We start from the raw sequence: 18,927 nt of genomic DNA, 5'->3' as shown, positions 1-18,927 counted from the left end.
CTCTTAAGGCGGTAAAGGTGGGATTCCTGGCTGAGTCCGAGGGAAAAGCAACCCTGGACGGCAAACAGATTAAGAAAGATAATCTCGGAATCTTGAACTATACCAACTGACACACGTAGTGAACTTTAAAGGTTAAATCTGATAAGCATACACCAAAATATGCAAAATCATAAATATCTTATTACTAAAGCCCTACTCGGGTGCGGATATCTGTGAAGTTAGTGTCTTGGCGGATACAAACTATATGGCAGTGTGGATAATTCCGCTGGTAATTTTTAAATAATGACTGTTAATGATTTTCACTCAGGTATACTCTAACTTTTGCTTGTGGTTCGGCGACCCTTGACATTGGTATGGAAGAATAGTGATATATAAAGAGCCTTGAGACCATAAAGCTGTAAATATGACCTAATCCTCACTGGCTCCTGCCCGCAAGTAATGGAAGGAAGAAACAAAGGTCAGTACGCTGGTAGTTGTCGCAAGAGAAAATCCCTCATAATTCTGTGATGTAGGGGTTCTGGTGCCAGGCCCGGGTGAAATATAGCAAAGCAAAGCAAAGTCACCTCCGTACAGGCCATGAAGGCCCTTGGAGGAGTGGAAAGTAAAGGCATCCACCATTGTTAACGTCGGCACGTGATGGGGTAGAGTGGTTAGCTCTACGCCCGGCCGCCGTTGCCCCCAGGAATTAACCTGGTACTCATTTTTGGTGTAGGCTGAGTGAACCTTAGGGCCATATGCACTTCCGGAAGTGGAAATCTCGTTTCTTAAATTTTACGACGTCCTTCCGGGCGAACCGAGCACGCCTTTGCCGCCTCGGCCAGGCAGCCTCTTGGGTGAAATATACTGTAGTTAAATATTTAAAATATCCGCGAGTAACCATTCGCGGATGCGCTTGCGGGTGCGGATGAAGGAAGTGGGGATGCGGATATTATTTTGTATATCCGTACATGTCTCTACTTATTACCCCAGAAGCTGATTACTCCTGTTAATACTTGGGACTCAATAGCTTGCTAGCAACCAAGCGAGTTGGCCGTGAGGTTAGGAGCGCACTGCTCTGAGCTTACATTTGGGAGATAGTGGGTTCAAACCTCACTGGCGGCCATCCTGAAGATGGTTTTCCGTGGTGTTACCTACTTTGACATCACGCAAATGCTGGGGCTGTACCTTAATTAAGGCCACGGGACGCTTCCTTCCTACTACTACATTTTTCCTATCCAATGATCGCCGTAACTACCTGGCCGAGGCGGTAAAGGCGTGCTCGGTTCCCCCGGAAGGACGTTGGTTCGAATCCCCGTCAGGAAGTCGTAAATTAAAAAAACGAGATTTCCACTTCCGGAGGTGCATATGGCCCTGAGGCTCACTCAGCATACACCAAAAATGAGTACCAGGTTAATTCCTGGGGGCAAAGGCGGCCCATTTCATGCCTTTACCTTCCACTCCTCCAAGGACCATCATGGCCTGTACGGAGGTGACTTTGTCTTTTTTTATGATCGCCGTAAGACCTATCTGTGTCGGTGTGACGTAAAGCAACTTAAAAAAGTACCTAGTAGTGAGTAAAGCCTCTAAGGCACTCTAATTCTAGTGGTATATCTCATTTATGATTATTATTATTTTTTATTTGTATCTGTAGCAGCGTTGTCTAGTAGGGAACTTTCCTGGTGTGGTCCATGCTGCACGCGTGAGTTAACCGAACAATCAAGTGATCGCAGAGAACGGGACCTAACTTTTACTGAGAGCAAACGATAATCGTGAACAGGTAACAAAACGATTAGGAGATTAAACATGATTACCCAAATCCGTTTCCTTTCTCGTACTATATAATATTTTTCAAATTAAATGAGTTAATCTTAACGCGATCTGTTTCTTCGTACGATTTTGTAACACGTGGTGAAGGCTGGACTGTTAACATGAGGACAGTCACTAAGCAAGGTCGGAGATTCCATCACACTGCATAACAGGTTCTGTTCTGATATCTTACTTGTTAGCGACCGCGGCTTCGTGTTCCAATATGACCTCTGGGCACGTACTTTGTTTTATGAAATCTCAAGCAAGCGATCTTTTAGCTTTACGTGACATCGAGACCATAGTGACAGGATCCCCAGTTTCTAACCCAACTGCAAGGAAGTGAATTATCTGTTAAGAATTTCCATATGCCTTTTCCGGGACTTAAACTGCGATCACCTACGTGAGAAGCCAGTGACTATATTATTGAACTACTAAGTATCCGTCGGCATGGCTGAGTGGTCAGCGTCTTGGCTTTCGGTTCTCGGGGCCGCGGGTTCGATTCCTAGTTTGAGGGATTTTAAATCTTAAACGACTAACTCCCTTGGCTCGAGGATTTTACATTTGTGCTGTCCCCAATATATTTGCAATTCATACATCACACACAACACTGGCATGCAGTTTCCTATATATGGAAGATGCCGTCCACTCCTGTCGGAGGCTCTGCCTTGCAATGCATTATTAATTAATTAATTAATTTTATTAATTGTCGGCCCTGAGGGGTACGGGTAGCGTGCCTGCCTCTTATCCGGAGGCCCCTTGTTCGATTCCCGGCCAAGTCAGGGATGTCTACTTGGATCTGAGGGCTGATTCGAGGTCCACTCAGCCTACATGATTATAATTGAGGAGCTATCTGACGGTGAGATGGCGACTCCGGTCTAGAAAACCAAGAATAACGGCTGAGACGATTCGTCGTGCTGACCACATGGCACCTCATAATCTGCAGGCCTTCGGCTGAACGGCGATCACTTGCTACGCAAAATTCCTTCGGGCTGTTGCGCCATCGGGGAAATTAATTAATTAGTTAATTATTATTACTGTTGAGTTCTTCTTGTTCTTAGTGCTCTCCCACTGGTGCAGGGTTCTTTGAATCCTGGATCACTCGGTTCTGTATGCCATAGAGTGGTGGCCGAATGTTCTCATAGCCACGTTGTCAGAATCCTGTCAAAGTTGTATTGGTTTATACTACACGGTCGATGGTCGTCGATTTCAAAGTTGTAGGAAGGACTGTATTAACAACTGGTGCTGCCCGTAAGATGTACTGAACTAGAACAACTGCTTTTCACGCATATTCTCTTTTATAGGGGTTTTGTCAGACTGTCGTCTTCTTTTAAAGAAGGAAGCCACATTTTCCAGTGTCAATTTAGTTAATATAATGCTTTTCAGTCTCCCGAAAACATTAATTGTAACACATATAATATACCTGTAAAAATAAATTCTTTTGACAAAAATGACATTTTTGTTTCTACAAGAACATCCTCAGATTCTATCAAATCACTATAAATCATGCGTGTATATTGTTTACGTCGAAAAACTTAAAAGTGGGGATACACACCCGTGGCTCCACTATGGAATGAAAAGAGCGAAAGAATAATCATTTATTAACAAGTAAATCCGAAAATTTGAAACTAAAATGACAACCAGCAGAGCAGTGAAAACAGAACCCTGTAAACTGATCTAAATGGAGTTATTTTTTCAGACTGTAGTTTGAAGTGAAAATGAAAGGTGGAAGTCATCAGTTCTCGCTATCGGACTTGCTACATATTTCACCTTCAGAGAGCTGTTAAGATGAGGTTATGACAGAGTACAGTATTGAGGCGACTTGAACGACAGGTAGGCAGGCGCGGCGACCGTGGCCGTAGGGTGGAACCCGGGAAGGCCTTGGACTTAATTGCGATCACCTATCGCAAATCTTATATGGAACTGGGCCATGCATATACACACGGAGAACGGCTCGAGACGCAGGCACCGGAACAAGTATCGTAGCCTTGTTGGCTAATACTGAGGACCTCTCCTTTCTACACTTGAACGTTCTATATTTAAACTATTTTCTTGTGTCCAATTCAAATACCTCTTGTAGCATATGGAGGACAGGCCAGGTGGAAGATCATAGATATCAGGTATCACAAACAAAGAGATCTGACAAGGAAATAGCAGGGACTGGAATGAAAAAGGAAGCTAACAGAAGTAAGCAAAGGCTGTCGAATAACTGCACAATGAGCTCAGGATTACGGAAATGGCTGGATAATTATTGTGCTCAGAGTGTTACCTTGTACGAATAGGAGGCCTGCCTCTTGTTCAGAGGCCCCGGGTTTGATTCCTGGTCGGCTCAGGAGTTTATGTCGGAGGGGTAGGGCTTATTCGAGGTCCACTCTGCCTATGCGATTGCAATTGAGGAACTATCTGACGGTGAGATGGCGGATAAGCCAAGACAGTCGATCGAGAGGATTCTACGTGCTGACCAAGCGTCACCTCATAATCTGGAAGTCTTCGGGCTGAGTAGCGGTCACTTGGCAGGCCAGAGGTCTTTCAGGATCGATAGATCCACGGTCTTTTTTGGAAACTTTCACAAGTGCGTTTTTCTGTCGTCGTGTTCGACCGCAAAAAGTGGTTCGTGTGCGGTCGGTTGTCGTCGCTTAGTCGTTGTTATACAATGCAGTGGGAAGAATGACTTCCCCTTTTGATGAATGCTTTATCGACCAAACGTGAAACACTGTCGCTAACCGTAGCCGATCCCTTCCAATGACCACAGCCCGACTGAGGCTGGTTTCTTTTCAGACGGGTGACATGTCAGCCACATCGTGACGACAGGTACTCGCGGGCTGTTATGATGTGGATATGGCGTTCCTCATCAAAGTATATATTCTTGAAATAATTGTTGCAATTCCCTGTAGTAACTGATTGTAAGACGTTTTAGACATTATGAAGATCTTGAAAAAAAATCTGCGTTTTTCTACTTCTTTTTCTGCGTCGTCGCATGAACAAAAGAAGTACAGCCACCTCTTCAGAATTCATACTCTGGCGCTGATTTTGGGGATCTACAAGATTCTTCTCTCCGAGACATTCCCAAACCAACAGCTGAGCGGGGCGGAGCCGGGCCGGAAGTCCGTCGTCCATGCCGCGCGCCCTCGCTTGTTAGGGGTCGGACGCCTACCGTCGAGCTGTCAGTTGGAACACCGGCGGTCTGTCCGACGAACACGCCTTGCGACGCGGACGAACAGGCCTAAGACCGACATCCAACGGGTTGCGACGACCAACGAGGGGAGAAGTGCGGCTCACCGACCTCGCCACCACTATCCGTCCGAATAGAAACCCGTTACTGCTCTGACGCCGGATTGCTCCGTTCAGGGGATGGACCCATCTCGCCAAAGCAGAGGAAGAGGCGCGGATAAAGCTTGAATATCCCAGGTTGAGGTATTTTCGGGTTTCTCACATTTACCCCCGAACAGTTTCACGTACTCCTGTCTGTGCTAAGCTCTTTTCAACTTTCCCTCACGGTACTTGTTCCCTATCGCTCTCGTGGTCATGTTTAGCCTTAGATGGAGTTTACCACCCACTTAAGGCTGCACTCTCAAGCAAGCCGACTCTAAGGAGAGATCCTCCCGGAAGTCGCAGCGGTCTCTACGGGCCTGGCACCCTCTGCGGAGCGTAGCCCCATTCAAGAAGGACTTGAACTCGCCGCAGTATCCCCGGATAAGTGGACCCTCCCAACACCACATTTTCGGCAGGGTGAACCTGCGAGATTCGGTGCTCGGCTCTTCCGATGACCGGAGTTCCAGTTGTCGAACGAAAGTGTTTCATACGCGGGAAGCTGGCCGAACCACATTTTGACGCTGGTTACGATAAACTACACAAGTGGTCGGGTCGGCGACAAAGAAGTGTACCTTTGCAGTTGACATCGACGCCGGGAAACGCTCGTGTGTAAGGGGCCATGCAGTTCCTTCAGCAATGGTTTTCAGAGTCGTGGTAAGCGGGTTGCACTACACCATTTTGCAGGAACAACCTGTTTTTTGATACCCCACTGGTTCTTTTAGACCTAATCACTATTGTTATTTTTTAAAACTAAAGTATCACATTCAGACGTTAGAACTTCTATTAGTTCTCAACTCCGGTTTATAAGAAAGTTCTTCGTACGCGTGCATCATCATATAAATTATTTTAAAAAGCACACTTGTAGTTATCATATAATCATAATTCATACACCATTTTAAAGAGGGCATTTGACATATTAAGAAATAACAATAATATAAAAATGACAAATTTTTGGCAAAATACCCATTCCGTATCCCCTTAAGCTTCCTAGTTCAGACAGCTTAAGGAAGAAAAACAAAACTACAAGTGTATGGACTACTTAAAAATGATCACTAACGTAGTTTTGTAATGCTTATTTCAATGAAATAAGATATGGGTTCCAATCCCTTGACGTGTAATAAAGCTCATACAGGTTCGTTAACTTTCTAAAGTCTTAAAAAGGAGAACACACTTGTTCGTCTTGCCTGATGCCGCAGGGCGGGGTGTGGTGTAGTGGATTACATCCTAAACGCCTGGTTACGTAAGTCTAAGTAAGCTACTGGCCGGTTCTGGCTAATCGGTCAAGTTCCAAAATAACTGCTTAGTTCAAGAGTAATTCGCAAGCCATTCTTACCGCTTTGAAGGTATCATATTTCTTACTGTGGCTTTCTCCATGTTATAACAGGCATACCAGGATGGAGCAGTTCCCAACTCTACATATATATTGCAATTGGCTTTACGACACACCAATACAGATAGATCTTATGGCGACGATGGAATAGGAAAGGACTAGGAATGGGAAGGAAGTGGCCGTGGCCTTAATTAAGGTACAACCCCACCATTTACCTGATGTGAAAATGGGAAACCAGGGGAAACCATCTTTAAGGCCTGCCGAGAGTGGGGTTCAAACTCACTGTATCCCGAATTGAAGACATTGTTTTGTTCAATAGGTTGAAAGTGAAGGATTCTACGTGTTTGATGCAGCAATAAACGTGAAAATTCTATTATTTTAAATATGCCTATGAAGTGCGTGTTTATTGACGCGTTGAAGTGAATATCTGGGGAGACGTTAGTTGTCTTTTCTCCTGTTTTTCTTTTTTAATATACGGTACAAACAAGCGTAGCCATGGGGTTAAAGTGAAGGGACTAAGTCACTTATCTTCCAGTTGGTGCAAGTTCAAGCTGTTTTCTGTAACACCGACTGGTAAGTGGTATAAGAGTAAGGCCGACTACTTGGCAGAGATGCCTAGGACTAACATATTCGGTTCAGTCTGTGAAACAATGGTGGACGACGAGTTGTTAACAAAATATACCGCGTACGAAGTGCGGGTAATGATTTAAAACAATTTAAATAAACAATGTGAAGAACCCCACCATTGTCTGTCCTAAGAATGGTTTTCTATGGTTTTCCAATTTTACTTCTGCTGGGACAGCTCCCATTCAAAGGCCACAGCTGATTCCTTCCATCTCCTTCCAAATTTTATTCGCCGCTATCTCCATTGTCTTAACTGAGGTTGGCAACAGAGAGGGTATCCGGCCGTAAAAACATGCCATATAATTTCATCTCACCTCATTCCCAATATCGTATCAGGAAACGGGATTAACGGATACACATATTTTGACGAGCGCTCTTAAAAATGCCTTCCCATTCATTATACAGTATATAAAAAGCCACAGTTCTAGCCCTTCAGGCAAGCAACTCAATGTTGAAATCATCCTAGGGTTATGAACTACGAACTTTATATAAATAAAATATAATAAAATATGAGAAGATAATTTATTCCTAAAATCACAATACTTTTCTTAATCATCGTTATCCGGTAGATTAGGTTAGCAGTGTCCGACTCGTTGGCTGAACGGTCAGCGTACTGGCCTTCGGTTCAGAGGGTCCCGGGTTCGATTCCCGGCCGAGTCGGGGATTTTAACCTTAATTGGTTAATTCCTACGGCACGGGGGCTGGGTGTATGTGTTGTCTTCATCATAATTTCATCCTCATCACGACGCGCAGGTCGCCTACGGAGTCAAATAGAAAGACCTGCACCTGGCGAGCCGAACCCGTCCAGGGATATCCCGGCACTAAAAACCATACGACATTTCATTTTTTGGTTAGCAGTTTTCCTTTTTCTACCACTACGAGCGCTAATGTGAGTCAGTGCATTGTTTCACTTAAGTGCCTCTACGAACGCTAATGCGAGTCAATACAGAGTTTCACTTAAGTCCTTATAACTACATTCGGTGTGGATATTTTCAAAAATGAAATAAACGCCTGAGGGTATTAAACCAAGGAACGCATTAAAGAAATAATTATTCAAATAAGTTAATTTGGCTAGGATTTGAATCAAAAGAAGGCGAGTAAAGGAACAAGCGATTTTAGGCTCTATTTGCGGAACTGCATTTAGGCCGGAGGGGACAATGTAAGAAGAGTCCAAGAAATGATCAGATATGTAAAATGGGAACCTGGAATGTTCGATCACTCAAAAAGACTGGAAGATTGTAAAATATCAAAAAAGAGATAGATGGACTAGAGATTGACGTCTTAGAACTAAGTGAAGTGAGACGGCCAAATAATGGAGATTTCTGGAGTGTTGACTACAGAATTATTTATTCGGCAGATGGAAAAGGAACGGATAGAGTTGCCTTTATTTTAAAATGAAAACTAGCGAATCAAGTCCAAAGCATTTGGGGATTTAGCGAAAGAATTATCATGATCACACTCAAAACAGAACCTAAGGATGGAGTATTAATCCAGACATACATACCTATATCGAATCATGCTGATGATGAAGTGGAAGATATATACGAACAACTGGAGGAAGTATTGATGAAAGTTAAAGATGATAACTTAGTCATCATGGGAGACTGGAATGCTATTGTAGGCGAAGGTAAAGTATACAACTGCGTGGGAAAGTATGGACTTGGAATTGATTATGAATGCAAGAGGGAACAGACTTATTGAGTTCTACAGAAGTCATATGTTGATTATTGCCAATGCCTGCTTTGAGCAACCAAAAAGAAGAGGATACACTTGGACAATGCCAGGTAATGGTGACAGATACAAGATAAATTACATATTGATGAAAGACCGTTATCGTAACCAAGCCAAATCATGTGAGAGCTATCCGAGTGCAGATGTGGATTCAGACCACAATCTGGTGTTGATGAAGAGTCAACTACGATTAAGACGATATGTTGTAAAACAGCCCTATAAGAGATGGAACATTAGCAAGGTAAAAAGTGACAAGAAAGATTTAAATGAGTTCAAAGAAAAAACTGACGAAGAATTGACCTTAGGATGATATCTGGGAACATACAGGAAAGATGGGACAACATAAAAAAATAAATAACTGAAACAGCTGAAGACTGTTTGGGAAGCCAGGAAAAGGTGATTTACAAACCTTGGATCACCGGAGAGATACTGGATTTAATGGAAGAACGTAGGAAGTGCAAAGCAAGAGGAAACCATGAAGAATATGCAAGACTAAGAAACAAGATTAATAGAGAAACAAGAAAGTAATGGAAGAATGGCGTGAAAAGAAGTGCAAAGAAATAGACGAACATATGGCGAAAGGTAACAGTGAGAGAGCATACGCCGAGATAGGGAAACATTTTGGAACAAAAAAGAACATGTTGTCATTGATGCTTTCACGGCCCGTACTTATAGACATGATACTGTATAGGCTTTGGGCTTATGCCGTGTCAAGAAAATAAGGTGAAATTCCTTACGTTTCGCAGAGAACTAGCTCTGCGTCATCAGAAGAAAATATTGACTGTCCTCATTGTTTTAGAAGCCTTTCTCGAGTACAGTGGAGATTTTCCTTTGATGACGCAGAGCATAGTTCTCTGCGAAACGTAAAGAATTTCGCTTTGTTTTCTGGACACGGCATAAGCCCAAAAGCTTATATCATGTCTATAAGAAAGAACATGGTGAACATAATACGGAACGAGAATGGTGAAGCCCTAACTGAAGAAGATGAAGTAGTGTTAAGGTGGAAGGAGTACACAGGAGAACTCTACGAAGGAATTCTAGATGCAGACGTCCTTGAAAGTGAGGAACAAGTGGATGTTGATGAATTAGGACCACCAATTATAAGAGAAGAATTCAATAAAGCCCTCAAAGAGTTAAGACATTGAAAGGCTTCAGGGCCTGATGGGATACCTGCCAAACTTTTACAGGTTCTAGGAGATAAAGCCAAGGACAACCTATACAAGCTAATGAATGAAATATATATAACAGGAGAAATACCAAGAGATTTTGAGCAAACTATTCTTATTCCTGTACCAAAAAAAAGCACAAAGCACAGAGGTGTGAGGATCATAGAACGTTGAGACTCCTCTCCCATGCCTCCAAAATCATAACACGTATTATCTACCATCGGATCTAGAGAAAAGTAGAAGATAATATTTCAGAAGAACAGTTTGGATTTAGAAAGGGAAGAGGCACTTGAGAAACTATCTAAGTCTCAGAGTGATCATTGAAAAATGCCTGGAAATTGATAGACCTGTGGTAACTGCTTTCATTGATTTAGATAAAGCCTTTGATAATGTAAATTGGAATGTACTGTTTGAAACCCCAAGAAAGCTGAAAATAGACCTCAGGGACAGAAGATACTGTATCAAATTTACGAGGACCAGACAGCATTAATTCGCAAGGAAAGAGTGGAAGCAAGAATTGGGAAGGGAGTAAGACAGCGATGTGGACTATGGCCACTTTTATTTAACATTTACATCGAAGAAGCCATTAAAGCATTTTTAGCTATGAACAGTCATGGTATAAAAGTTAATGGCAAACTGTCCAGTACCATACGTTTTGAAGATGATATAGCCATAACAGCTGAGAATGAGAGATGAATGGAAAAAGCACTGAATCATAAACGAATTACTACAGTACAGGTGCGGTATGAGAATAAACAAAAAGAAAACCAAGGTAATGGGTGGGTGGCCAAACTGTCAATGTGCTAATAGATGGAGATAAATTAGTCCAAGTAAAGGAATTTAAATATCTGGGGAGCCTGATCACATCTAATGGAAAATATACGAGGGAAGTAAATGCTTGAATTGCATAGGCGAAAGAAGCCTTATCAAGAAAGAAGTCTCTACTAACATCCAAGAATGTTAACTTAGAGTTGCGGAAGCACTTTGTGAAAAGTTTTATGTGGAGTATTGTAAGCTATGGCTCTGAAAGATGGATCCTGCGAAAAGCAGATGTTTTGAAACTCAGGACATTTGAGATGTGGTGTTGGAGACGAATACTAAATATACCTTGGACTGATAAAGTCATAAACGGGAATGTTCTCAAAAGAGTAAGTGATATTAAGGTGTCCCAGTTTTAAGGCCGGATGCCCTTCCTGACACTGACCTTATGTGCAGGGATGTTATGCACTACCTTGCGTTTCGTTGTATGTATCTGGTATGGACAAAAGTTCGTTCATATCGCCATTTAGAACGCCTGGATGGTATGCATTGCCACTTAACGGCGTGGACGGACAAGTTGCCCGCTTAACTCCTAGCCATTCCAGTGCAAGGACATGGTGTTATCGCTGCTGTAAAGCGGGTTGAGAACTCCCCAGGCTCAATATCCCTGCTGTATGGTTACCACGTGAACGGAATTATGTCCCCACCAGATGGGAGCGCGAATTTAAGAATAATTACTGTTATCGTAAATTAGGGATTCTATAGTTGACAGCTCTACGCTAAGTTGTAAACCACGCTAAGGCATTGGTTACCTCAAGCCACTTCAAGTGGGTAACCCTGGGCTCTGAGGGCTGAGAATGAGCCCTGGAGGAGAGCGAGTGAGTTGGAAGGACATGGAGGATAGTGAGGTGCAAGGACGGTACATTTTGTAAAATGAATGAAGAGCTCAAAAGTGACAAAAATCAGCCTTGAAAAGTATTAAAACTGTCCTTGTATCTGCATCTAAGACCACACCTGACATTTCACATACTTAGTGATCTCAGGAAAAATATAATTTGATTTATGTTGCACTGACACAGATAGGTCTTATGGCGATGAGAAACCATGGAAAAGCTATCTTCAGGGCTGCCAACAGTGGGGTCCGAACCCACTATCTCCCGAATGCAAGTTGACAGCTAAATGAACTAAACCGCGGAGCCACTCGCTCTGTACAGAAAACTACTTGAGCGGAATAAATGTATTTTTTTCGACGCAATATCAAACAAAAATGACCTAATTTACTCTTATTCATTTTTATTGACTGAAATATGTATTCGCAAAGGCATGTAGGGCCAATCACAGTGACAAATTTCCATTTGAAGACACGAGGACTCTTTTTTTTGTTCCAAGATCTTAAAAAAAGCAAAGAAGTCTCGTGGAATATTATAACAGTATACATGTCTTTCAAAGTTGTAGTACATTGAAGCTTTATTAATGCTTTTTTCAGTTTGACTGGAACCTCCACAAAATTTACAGAAAAGGGCGATATTCCTTCGATATTTTCAGACCACTAATTATGGAAGGGCTCCACAATTACTGTCAGTGTTACAGTTGGGCAATTCACAAGGTTTAAACTATATATTTTGAGTCGCTCCTAGAGGCGGTTGGTCAACTACTACAAGCCTTTCCACTCTGAGCTACACACTCTTATAGTCGTCGTTGAAGGTGATCGAACCATGTTAAATGCCGTCCTCTCAATTTCTCCGAGATTGAAGTTATTCTCAGAGATTTGCAGATGGCATCATTTCGACTATGTTCAAATCTTGGAGTAGGTGATCACAGAAATCGAGCAGTAATATTCATGTGGTGATGAATAGGTTGTAAGTTGTAAAAAATGTATTAACATTTTTCGCATGTTTTTGACCCAAGTAATAGCAGGTGTAGAGATGCTTTGAGAGCTGCTGGTTGAGGCAAGTTCGTCTAGACACTAGCTGAAGGTTTACCTTCTTTCTTTTTCTTTTTGACATGAGTAAACTTGGTGTGAGATCGTGCGAAACTTAGAAGCAGACTTGGGGGTCACAAGTTCAAGTAGCCGAATACACAGCCTTATTAACAGTGAAAGTACGCCTCTTACGTGTCGCGAGTGATTCTTTGAAACCTGCTGTCAAGATGTGAGCTTCATCGGACCTGAGGTATTGCCTTAGTAAAATATAGCTCCCTCTGTGGACCAGTGGTAGAGTGTCGGTCACCGGACTGAAAGATCGCAGGTTCCAACCCAGCAGACGTAGTCGGATTTATGAAAGGTGGGAAAAAATGTCCATTCTATACTCAATGCCCTAACAGTGTCGGCATGTAAAGGATCTCTACTGACAAATTTTACGTTTATCCGACAAAATGAATTAATACTCAGCGATTGTTCGTTCAAGAGAAATCTGGTCTACTCTGTCATCTGGGTAGAGTAAAGTGTAATGTCGAAATTGACGCACAGGCAGCCGGGATGGCGTCAGATCAAAGAGTGTTCGCTGTAGTGGATGCCATAGATTATTATTATTATTATTATTATTATTATTATTATTATTATTATTATTATTATTATTATTATTATTATTAAACTCTGCCTTCGTAATGTAACTGTTAGCACTATTAGTTGGGCCGCGGACGTCCACATTAGATTCCCGGTACTGCTAGATAGGCCTATTTGAGATTGGCCTGAGGGTTTGCAGGTGGTTAAAAATGTATAAGCAGCTCACCTCTATGGGAGTGTGACTTAAAAGAGCTCCACCACTTCGAGGAATACCAAGACACGAGGTTTTCCGGCTCCGTGGATAACTGATTAGCGTACTGATCTTTGGTCCAAGGTGTCCTTGGTTCGATCCTAGCCGGGTCAGTGATTGTGACCTTAATTCGTTAATTATTATGGCTCGGGGACTCTCTCTCTCTCTGTCTGTGTGTCTGTGTGTGTGCCATCTTCAACAGGAGATTTCGTCGTAAATAGCGTTCGATCTCCACAAATGCGCAGGTCACCCATGAACGTCAACTTCTTTCTTCGTTAGGGTCTTCTAGGAACCACGTGCCAATTTCAATACTTCATCCTTTGTTGTTCCTTCTTCTTCCTCCAATACTCCATCTACTCACTAAGTCTTGTTTTCCCTCTCCTCGGACTATTCGGGTCCTCTTTCTTTCCCTCCCGACCTTGTAATCCTTCCATTTTCAACACTTTCTTTCTAAAATTCTCTCTCTCTGTTGTTGCTTCTTCTCTTACAGTGTTTCTTTCCAAACATTTCTTGACTTCATGAATACAGGTTGTTGTTTACTTCTTCTTCCAAAGATATTTGAAGATCTGGTTAATCTGTCGACATCAATTCTATATAAATGTCCAAAAAGTATCAATCGCCTCTTCCGCAGTGTATCTGGTTTCTATGTTCCGGTATATTACTTCTTGATTTCCATTTTTATTTTCAGTACTTCTAATTTATTCAGCTTGTAATTCAGTACTAGATATTCACTTGCATATAGGCATTCCCGTTTGACTAGTGTGTTGCAGTGATTTTTTTATTTTTTTTATTTGCTAGTTGCTTTACGTCGCGCCGACACAGATAGGTCTTATGGCGACGATGGGACAGGAAAGGGCTGGGAGTGGGAAGGAAGCGGCCATGGCCTTAATTAAGGTACAGCCCCAGCATTTGCCTGGTGTAAAAATGGGAAACCACGGAAAACCATTTTCAGGGCTGGCGACAGTGGGGTTCGAACCTACTATCTCCCGAATACTGGATACTGGCCGCACTTAAGCAACTGCAGCTATCGAGCTCGGTGTGTTGTAGTGTTGTATTTGAGGTTTTTAAATAAATACTTTTTGTTGTAGGTATTCCTTTCCATTTTGTGTATCCTTTCTTCTACAGTGGACTTCTCCAAACCATTTTCTTGAATTATTTCTCCCAAATATCTGAATTTATTTACATACCTTATTCGACCAATTTCTGTTATTAGAAATTCTGGGGATATTTTTATATTTGTCATAAATTTGGTTTTCACTACAGAAATTCTTAAACCTCTTCTGTTGGCTATTTCTTCCCCAGAGATTGACTTGTATTGCTGCGTTTTTCAGGTTTTCTGAAAGCATGGCAAAATCATCTGCAAATGCTAGACAATTTATTTCAACACTTCTGCTCTTTCTTCTCAGTGTTATTCGTGATAGCTTGTGTTGTTTCAGTTTTTCATTCCAAATTCTTAATCCAGGGAGCAGTTGAGTATGAGTGGAGATAAACTACCACCTTGCCTTACACCTGTATTTATTCTGAATGTTTTTTTCAGATATTTCACCCATATATTTTATTTTTGATATTATTATTATTATTATTATTATTATTATTATTACTGAGAGAGCTAGGATTCGATCCCACTTCTTTGGGCTTATTACGACAGACCCAAAGCGCGAAATACTAACAATCTGGAAAAAATAATAGAGAATGATAATGTAGCACTAGTTCCTGTTCCGTGATATTTAAATATTTAAATGACCAACTACGATGTGTTCCTTTTCGAACATATGCCATACACATGAAACTGACCTTACTAAAACTTTAGAAACAGTTACGATATTATTAGAGAGAGGAATTTTGATCTGACTGCTTGCCTCATCTTCTATAGGAGACTGTCCAACGTCTTTCATTCGACTGTGAACAGAGACAGGGAATGAGTTGGTAGAGGTGAAAGCTGAAATATGTCTGTAGGTGTCCTACTGATGATTTGGAGAGTAAACAGACTTGTAAACTCTGTGATTTACAAAGTGATAAAAGGTTACTACATCAACCAGTTATCTTAAATATCCTTATTGCTAATATGGATTTATTACTTTCTATTCCCTCCCTTCGATATTTTGGTAACTTTCTTAACCTCACGTAACTTTTTGAAAGGAGATATTCATGCTGGCGCTGAGATATAGGCATATTCTGACTTGCAAAGTACTCGTTTGGCTCGGGGGCTGGGTGTTCGTGATATCTTCAACATTAAAATTCATCTCAGGTAGGGCCCCATACTCACAGACAAGCAGGTAGCTTTTAGACTTTCCAGAGCCCAGACTGCATTATTATTATTATTATTATTATTATTATTATTATTATTATTATTATTATTATTATTATTGTACCGGGCGGTACACCTCTACACCGTTTATTTAAAAGTTGCGCCAGTTGAAACTCCTCTTCTGGAGGAAGGTTGAACTTTATCTATTCTATTAATTCTCTACTTTCTCAGAAGATGTCACCACATGGAAAATTTTGAGTTTGTGAACTGTGTCACTTTTGATGTGTTTTTGTTTCGCTTGAAGTAAGAAGTGTGAACTTTCTCTTCTAGAGGACACTACTGAAGATCAACAATAGTGCGACCTAGTGCGGAGTCAAAGAACTATTTTGTTGGAGAAATTTTTATTTCAAGAGTTTGTTCTTTGTTAAATTTCCTTCTGTCATTGTTTAAGTTGGCTGTATACCCCTCTTTTTCCCCTTAGTTTGGATCTAGCCAATCCCGAATTTCTTTAATTAATTTTCCACCAATAATGTGTTTCTTTTTCCTCTATGTAGGGGTTTCTTTTCCCGAACCAATAAAAACTTTGAGGGAGGGTGTTTTATTTCCCCTAACGCCTAGAATCTTCCGCGAGAGGTTATAAACTGCTGATTTTGGGGTCTCCGGGCCACTTCTGTTCCATCTTTCAGTGTATTAAGTACATAGCAGGAGGCGGGAAGCGCCTCTTTCTTCTTCAGCCGTTCAACACCAGGTAATGGCCTATTAATTACTTCTTTTCTTGCTAGGTCGGCAGTTTAACACTCGCGGCGGGTTCGAAGCATTTCCATCATGTAACCTTTTCCTAAAATGTAATTACTCTTTTCATCTTTTTTTTGTAAAGCTACATATTGGGATAGAGAGTGCTAACCCTCTCGAGCTCCCACTCACATTTGTTTTGAGGTGAACTTATTTTCTCAAACTATTCTTCGTTTATGTAATGTAAAGTGTTCTTCTCTAAGTCACCTCTGTAGTATGGGATTAGCCCCTGCGTTAGTGGCCCAGAGCCAGAATAGGTTTTAAAAACAAAGTGTATTAGGAGTGCAAGTTCGCCTCCTCTCAAGTTGTATTTTAGAGGTCATGTATTAATCTTTTCTCACCTAATAGACCTCAGTAGGTTGGGTATTTTACCCCTGTGTATATGTCCTTTGAGGACAACTTGAAAGTTGAGTTTGGTGTGGCCTGGGAGAGGCTTAACTTTAAGAGCGAGTGGCTCTTTTCTAAAACTGAGAGTTGTATGCCTCGAGCAGGCTTTGCTGTGTAATTTGGAGCAAGGGCTCCAGGGTTTGATTGGGGTCTTCTGCCCCTTTTGTTGAAATTGGTATATGGTAAAGTTGAGCTAGTTGCTCAAGAATTGTGTTTTCAGGGCTCGAAGCCCAAATTCTTTAATCCCTGTAATTGTACATTTCAAGTTGTATTTCGGCTACTAAGTACCTGTTCTATTTGTTGTTACCTAATTTTGAAAAGAAAATATAACCTTGTTAAATTTTAAAATTTAATTTCTCTTTAGTAGCTTGAGACCTATTCACCACCCAGCACCTTCTTTCATGCTTAACTACCACAAAAACCCGGTAACAAGTGGTAGCAGAGCGTGGTTGAATGGGTCTCAATTTAGCCCCTTTTGACGGCTAAACATTGCTTTGATTCGAACTCTAATAATTGTCTCAGTTGCTGGAATTTTTTGAGTTTTTCAAAATTGTTCTGTCATCATGCCCGGCCCTCGCGATGTTCTCCTCCTTAACTATTTGCGCAAAGAGGAGTTGATATACGAGTTAACTATCAGAAATGTGCAATCTGGAGGCACGGTTGCAATCGACACCAACAAGCTTAGAGAGTCCCTTGATTTGCCCATTTCCATCCCCAATTTGGGAGAGAAAGAAATTGATGAGTCTCTTTCCACGATCGTCGAGAATATTACTGGGCTAGCATCTGTAGTCAGTTTTTTTGATGAAAACGATCCGTCTCCTAATCAAATTAAGCGTGTGCAAGGCAGGCTATATCACTTTTCAAATAGAGTTAATGATCTGTTGTCTCTGAAGGTGAATGACGTTCAGAGGAAGCAAGCTAATACGCTCCTTGAAACTATCTCTGAATTGTCTAGTAAAGTCACTCAATTGTTAACTGGGGAAGTTCCCCCCAAATCTGATCAGCCCACCGTTGTGAATGTAAGTAGTGAGGAAGAACCTGCTAAGGGAGAAGGCAATAGGATAACCGTTGCTGCTCAAACTATCTCTGCCCCATTGGACAACGAGTCTGAACGCCGCACATCGTTGAACAATGTACGTGCTGAATTAACTTCCTTGCCATTGAAACCTTTACCTACTATGTCGCCCGGGTTTAGCAGCTTGCCTCATCCATTGGCAATGTTGCTCAGAGGTATATCCAAGTTTTCCGTTAATACCACCAGTGACGTAATTTCATTTTTAAGATTTCTAGTGGAATTTCAGGATCATGCTCTTGTTTTTTCTCTTTCGCCATGTCAAATTTTGCAAATTATCTATCCGTATGCTATTGGTATTCTCTCTGATAAAATCGTAAGAGCCATTGCCGAGCAATCATCTATTGAGGATTTCCATGCCCATTTGCTAGCTAACTTCATCCCGGCTAGGGCCAGGTCCTCCCTGATTCAGAAGTACTATTACCGTGTACAGCGCTTGGATGAAAACTTGGCTGACTTCATCCAAGATATTAAGTTTTATACTAGGGTGTTTGCCCTTCATTTTCCTGAAGATCAGATTGTACAGGCTATTGTAGAGGGAATTTCACCTCCCTATAGGTCATATTTGTGTTTCGCGGCGTGCCCGCAAACTTTCTCTGAACTTGAAGCATTGGCCGTTTCAGCGGAAGGAGTTAGATACGCCGATTCTTTGCGTGTCGCGAAAGAACCCACGCCTTCTTTTAGTAACACTCGGCCTCCACCTCGCCGACCAGTCAATCCTCGTAAATGTTATGCTTGCGGGTCGCCTGACCATCTGCGCGACAAATGTCCTCTGATCAAGTCAAGTGGGACAAGGAATGGAGCCGGGTCATCACAAGGCTGTTTTAAGTGCGGGGCCTTCTCACATATCGCCAAGAATTGCCCAAACTCAAATAGCACCCCCTCCTGCTCAACTTCTGGTGCAAATTCCAGCTATGCCAATAATAAAAAGTGACTAGTGGCGTCGGCTGAGCCGACTAATCCATATTCCC

At 41.8% G+C, this 18,927-nt stretch overlaps 1 protein-coding gene across 2 annotated transcripts in view; it reads right to left on the bottom strand.

The window, feature by feature from the left end:
* spz5 (spatzle 5) overlaps positions 1-18,927 on the bottom strand; it is a 314,825-nt gene that overhangs the window by 160,981 nt on the left and 134,917 nt on the right. The gene's annotated exons all lie outside the window — the stretch shown is intronic.

The sequence above is a fragment of the Anabrus simplex genome, chromosome 1 (assembly GCF_040414725.1).
Source record: "Anabrus simplex isolate iqAnaSimp1 chromosome 1, ASM4041472v1, whole genome shotgun sequence".
NCBI lineage: Eukaryota > Metazoa > Arthropoda > Insecta > Orthoptera > Tettigoniidae > Anabrus > Anabrus simplex.
Note: the sequence above shows the minus strand (reverse complement) of the source record. Positions and strands in the feature narration are given on the sequence as shown.